This window comes from Melopsittacus undulatus, unplaced genomic scaffold (assembly GCF_012275295.1).
Source record: "Melopsittacus undulatus isolate bMelUnd1 unplaced genomic scaffold, bMelUnd1.mat.Z mat_scaffold_326_arrow_ctg1, whole genome shotgun sequence".
NCBI classification, from domain to species: domain Eukaryota; kingdom Metazoa; phylum Chordata; class Aves; order Psittaciformes; family Psittaculidae; genus Melopsittacus; species Melopsittacus undulatus.
Window position 1 is genome coordinate 30,186 of NW_022994244.1, and position 6,059 is coordinate 36,244.

General features: G+C 44.9%; 1 pseudogene across 1 annotated transcript; it reads left to right on the forward strand.

Annotated features, from left to right (window-relative positions):
• Window positions 1-2,386: 2,386 nt before the first annotated feature.
• On the forward strand, window positions 2,387-5,515 carry LOC117438445 (protocadherin-9-like; annotated as a pseudogene). Its single transcript, XR_004550795.1, has one exon. The product of XR_004550795.1 is annotated as a protocadherin-9-like (transcript).
• Window positions 5,516-6,059: the final 544 nt, after the last annotated feature.

Here is a 6,059-nt window from a genome sequence, read left to right on the forward strand (position 1 = left end):
CCCGACCCCGGAGCGCCCTCCTGCCGGTCGCAGCGACACCAACTGCAAACCCGCCTCCTTGTAACGCCCGCCCTCTTCCCCCCCTTCTCGGTTTCCGCGCCGCAACTCTCGCACATCCCCCGCTCCCTTCCGCGGAACGCTGCACCTCCGCGCCGCCCGCCAACCCCCCCCACCGCCCGGCTGGTCCGGGGAGCGACGTGCCCGTCTGCCAATGGTAGGAACCGCGTTCCGCCATGCCCCGCCCCCGGAAGAACAGGCCAATAAGAATGCCGCGGAGGGGGCGGTCCCGGTGTTGCTCACGACCCTCCCTCTGGGCTTATTGAGAGTTATATCAAGAATTTCGGCTCAGAAAGAGGATAGAGCGTGTGTCAGGGAGGGAGGGAGAGAGGCTGGGAGGGAGGAGGAAGAGGAGGCGGCGGTGGGAGAGCGCCTCGCTTCCTCCCGTCACTAGAGCAACAACCTATTAGGATTTCATTTTTATATATATATATATTTTTTTTTTCTAAATTCGTGGGCAGCTATCGCCCCAGAGATAAAGAGAGAAGAGAACCATCGCCAGACCAACTCTTGTCATTTCCAGTAAGAAGTTGCAGACTTCACGTAGATGCCTCTTGCTCTACTGAGAGGGGTATGGGGAATTGCGTGCAGTGCAGAGTGGAAAATACCCCGGTCTAAAGAAGTGCACCGGATTCTTTTTTCTTTTTCTTTATTTTTTTTCCTCTCGCTGTTTGTTTGGGTTGTTGCGTGCGCGTTAAACACCCAAAGGATCGTCGCTTAACGGGAATAAAACGTGGGGAGGATGACTAAACGACAGAACTGAGAATTTGCTCCTGGAGTTGCTGCTTTGCCACCCCGAAGCAACACATATCTCCAGGAGGAAGCGTTTGGCTGCTGCTGATTTCTCCAAAACTGGTGGTTTAACCAGATGCATTGTGCTGTATCTGCTGGAACAGATCACTGCTTAGCCGCAGCAGATCCTCAAAGGGTAGACGACCAACGTAAGTGAAAAGTTACCCATACACTGTACTGCATTTCATTTAAAGAAAGAGAAAAAGGCACCTCTCAGTATATTATCTAGGGAAAGGATCAGTGTTTCGGATTCAGTTGATGTTGGTGGCAAAAAATCTCACCTACTCGCTGTCTCTGCATCCCTACCTGCATCACTACTGCTGGAAGTAATCACGGGCATCAGCTACCGTGCAGCTTAATGCAGATAAGATTAGTGCTTAAGGGCTGCCCGGTTCCGCCGAGCTGTAGGTGCTGACAGCCTTGTACTCAGATAATTCGTGGTTAGCAGAGCATGCAAGCAGAAGTCTGTCCTGTCCGCTTTCTCTTTTTCTTTTTTTAATTTATTTTTTTTTTATTCCTTAACGTGCTTTATTAGTCTGCAGTATTTATGTGTGGCAGCTGCCAATAACATCCTGAAGGGAGATCAGTGTCAATGGGGAAAGGCTGCACCTTTTTCTTCCTCTCATCAACAGAAAAGATAATCCGCTCCCCCCCCCCCCCCCCCCCCCCCGATTCTGTAAGCATGCTGGCTGCTCCTAAGTTACATTTGGAATTTCCAGCCTCCTTATTTAGACTGTGTTTAAAAACAACCAAATAAAGTTTAAGGTTATTAAACAGAAAGAGAAGTATCCAACATCTGGAGGGGAAACACTGAGCTGAGAGTGCAAGAAACTGTAAGTCCTGTTATTGTCTCATCAGTTAACAGGGATGTGAAGTAGCCAGTGACGACTGCTGCAGCAAGCAGCATGTCCGGGTGGTTATTTCCCAATACGATAGCTATAGAGAGGGATGCGAGACACAATGAGGCAGAGAAAAATCTGGTTAGTAAGAGCTAAAAAATATGTGTGAAAGCAAACAACAAATTACATTTGGCAACTGACATAGCAGTTAAAATCCAGAAGTATTGCGGGAAGATTTTTCACTTGCACCGAATGACTGGGTGGAGGAGGGTAGAGGGGAATGCACATTTATGGATTACACGGTGTGCCAAGAAATTATTCAGAAAGTACGTGTCCAAAACAGTAGATACCCTCCAAACTGCAAGTAGTCATTTCCATCCTTGCTCTGTGCAAATGCAGCAGACAGGATATTGGTGCATTTGTCCAGAGGGATTGCTTTTAAAAGGGAGCAGTAGGAAATGTACTGCTGCAAGTGTGCATTGCAAAAACAAGTATTAGTCTGAGATTGTGGATTTGTCATGCATAAAAAAACCAATAATGCTGTTCTGTGTGGTTGTGTTGACAGTGCTGTCTCCAAATAAGAAATGAGATGTAATGCATCCTGCAGTCCATGGCATGCCTTCCTCTTGCAAATCGCGCATCATTCTTTGGAAACCTTTAAGTCCTAAAATCCGGGCAAAGAGAATAAAATCATTATCATGGACCTGAGGGATTTTTACCTGTTGGCTGCTTTGATTGCCTGTTTGAGACTGGATTCTGCTATAGCTCAGAACTTATTTACACTATTAGAGAGGAGCTGCTGAAAACGTACCCATAGGGAACATACCAAAGGACCTGAAACATTTCTCATATCAATGCTGCCACGGGGACCAGTGCCAGCCTGTCCTACAGACTGGTGTCTAAAGCAGGGGATGCACCTCTGGTCAAAGTGTCCAGTAACACTGGGGAAATCTTTACGAACATCTAACAGAATAGACAGAGAAAAACTTTGTGCTGGTGCTTCGTATGCAGAAGAAAATGAGTGTTTCTTTGAACTTGAAGTGGTGATTCTCCCCAATGACTTTTTAGGCTGATCAAAATAAAAATCATTGTAAAGGATACTAATGACAACGCACCTATGTTTCCGTCCCCTGTCATCAATATCTCGATCCCAGAAAACACTCTGATCAACAGTCGCTTTCCAATCCCATCAGCAACAGATCCTGACACGGTTTCAACGGTGTGCAGCACTATGAGTTGTTAAACGGGCAGAGTGTGTTTGGACTGGATATTGTAGAAACTCCAGAAGGAGAGAAATGGCCTCAGCTAATCGTGCAGCAGAACTTGGACAGAGAGCAAAAGGACACCTACGTGATGAAAATCAAAGTGGAGGATGGAGGTACCCCTCAGAAATCCAGCACAGCCATCCTGCAAGTCACAGTAAGTGATGTCAATGATAACAGGCCGGTGTTTAAAGAAAGTCAAGTAGAGGTTCATATACCAGAGAATGCCCTGTAGGCACCTCTGTAATTCAGCTTCATGCTACTGATGCAGATATAGGAAGCAATGCAGAAATCAGATACATTTTTGGTGCCCAGTTGCCCCTGCAACCAAAAGATTTTTTGCTTTAAACAACACCACAGGGCTGATTACAGTGCAGAGGTCCTTAGATCGAGAAGAGACTGCTATTCACAAAGTGACAGTGTTGGGCTAGTGATGGTAGCTCTACACCAGCCCGGGCCACTGTTACCATCAATGATCACTGATGTAAATGATAACCCTCCTAACATAGACCTCAGGTATATAATAAGTCCCATCAATGGGCACAGTGTACTTATCTGAGAAAGATCCCAGCAATACAAAGATTGCCCTAATTACAGTCTCAGATAAGGACACTGATGTGAACGGCAAAGTGATCTGTTTCATTGAGAGAGAGGTCCCCTTCCACTTGAAGGCAGTTTATACGACAACCAGTACTTGTTAGAGACCTCTTCCTTGTTGGACTATGAGGGCACCAAAGAATTCAGCTTTAAAATTGTTGCTTCTGATTCTGGCAAGCCCAGTTTGAACCAGACTGCCCTGGTAAGAGTTAAACTGGAGGATGAAAATGACAACCCTCCAATTTTCAGCCAGCCTGTAATTGAGCTGTCAGTTTCTGAAAACAACCGGCGTGGTCTATACTTAACAACTATTAGTGCCACAGATGAAGACAGTGGGAAAAATGCAGACATTGTGTATCAGCTTGGCCCTAATGCCTCCTTTTTTGATCTGGATCGAAGACAGGAGTTTTGACAGCCTCCAGAGTTTTTGACAGAGAAGAGCAGGAGCGTTTCATTTTCACTGTTACAGCACGAGACAATGGCACCCCTCCTTTGCAGAGTCAAGCAGCCGTAATTGTTACTGTGTTGGACGAAAATGACAACAGTCCCAAATTTACTCATAACCACTTCCAGTTTTTTGTATCAGAGAACTTACCAAGTACAGCACAGTGGGGGTGATCACAGTGACTGATTGCAGATGCTGGGGAAAATAAAGCAGTGACCCTTTCCATCCTGAATGACAATGAAAACTTTGTGCTGGATCCATACTCTGGAGTTATAAAGTCCAATGTTTCCTTTGATCGAGAGCAGCAGAGCTCCTACACTTTTGATGTTAAGGCAGTGGATGGAGGGCAACCTCCTCGCTCTTCTTAACGGCAAAAGTAACCATAAAACGTGATGGATGTTAATGATAACAGCCCCGTTGTCATCTACCCACCTTCTAACACTTCTTTTAAGCTAGTGCCACTCTCAGCAATTCCAGGATCTGTGGTAGCTGAAGTCTTTGCTGTGGATATAGACACTGGCATGAACGCTGAGCTTAAATACACAATTGTAAGTGGAAATAATAAGGGTTTGTTTCGGATTGATCCAGTGACAGGTAATATCACTCTGGAAGAAAAACCAACTCCTAATGATGTGGGGCTGCATCGCTTAGTTGTCAACATAAGTGATTTGGGTTATCCCAAATCCCTGCATACTCTTGTGCTTGTGTTTTTGTACGTAAATGATACTGCTGGAAATGCTTCTTATATTTATGACTTGATACGCAGGACTATGGAGACACCTTTGGACAGGAATATAGGGGACAGTAGCCAACCCTACCAAAACGAGGACTATCTCACAATCATGATTGCCATTGTGGCGGGTGCCATGGTTGTCATAGTGGTGATATTTGTCACAGTTCTTGTTCGCTGTCGCCATGCATCCAGATTCAAAGCCGCCCAGAGGAGCAAGCAAGGTGCTGAGTGGATGTCTCCCAATCAAGAGAACAAGCAAAACAAGAAAAAGAAAAGGAAGAAAAGGAAATCTCCGAAGAGCTCTCTTTTGAACTTTGTGACCATTGAGGAGTCCAAACCTGATGATGCAGTACATGAACCTATCAACGGGACAATAAGCCTTCCAGCAGAGCTGGAGGAGCAAAGTATAGGAAGATTTGATTGGGGCACAGCACCACCAACAACCTTTAAGCCTAACAGTCCTGATCTTGCCAAGCATTACAAATCTGCCTCTCCGCAGTCTGCTTTTCATCTCAAACCCGACACTCCAGTTTCAGTGAAAAAGCACCATGTGATTCAGGAACTCCCGTTGGACCAACACCTTTGTTGGTGTTGTGACACCCTTTCCAAACGCTCTTCCACTAGTTCAGATCACTTCAGTGCCTCAGAGTGCAGTTCCCAAGGAGGCTTCAAGACAAAGGGCCCCTTACACACCAGACAGGTAAACGAGCACTTTTACTGGTCTATAAGTACTGCATACAAGTGCCCAATCAACCAGTATTAAAAGTGCCCCTGTGTTGTGGTTTGTTTTTTGTTTGTTTCAGTCTAATTTAACTTAGTTACACCATGGGGGGAACAAAAAAAGCCCAACAAAAAAAAAAATTGACCCCTTGCATTTACTTGGGGCTTAAGCATGCATTTGGGAAATGCCTCTGATACTTTGGGTTTTGAAGATTACTAATTGTAAAAGGCCTATTATGCATGTGCACATACATGTGCTTATGCAAAACTGAAAAACAAGACTTTTTTTTTCTCCCCAGTAAATTACTGTCCAAATGTAAAAGCTATTGAAAGAAGGAAAACTGTTTCCTTATATGCTAAAATTTCAGTCAGAAAATCTGAGTGTTTCAAGATTGAAGGGATATGTACCTTCAGTTTCAAATTTCAAAGTGAGTTTGCTTGAGTTTCTTTTACAGTTCAAGCTGCTTTGGAATCTTGCTAGTCAGTGTTACTAAAGGGGTTAAATACTTTTTCCCCCTAACAAGACAGTCAAATCTCCAAGCTACTTCATCTGTGAAGCACGTGGTTTGTTGGTAGGATATAACTAAGCCATATGGAAGTCTTCCTCTGTTTTG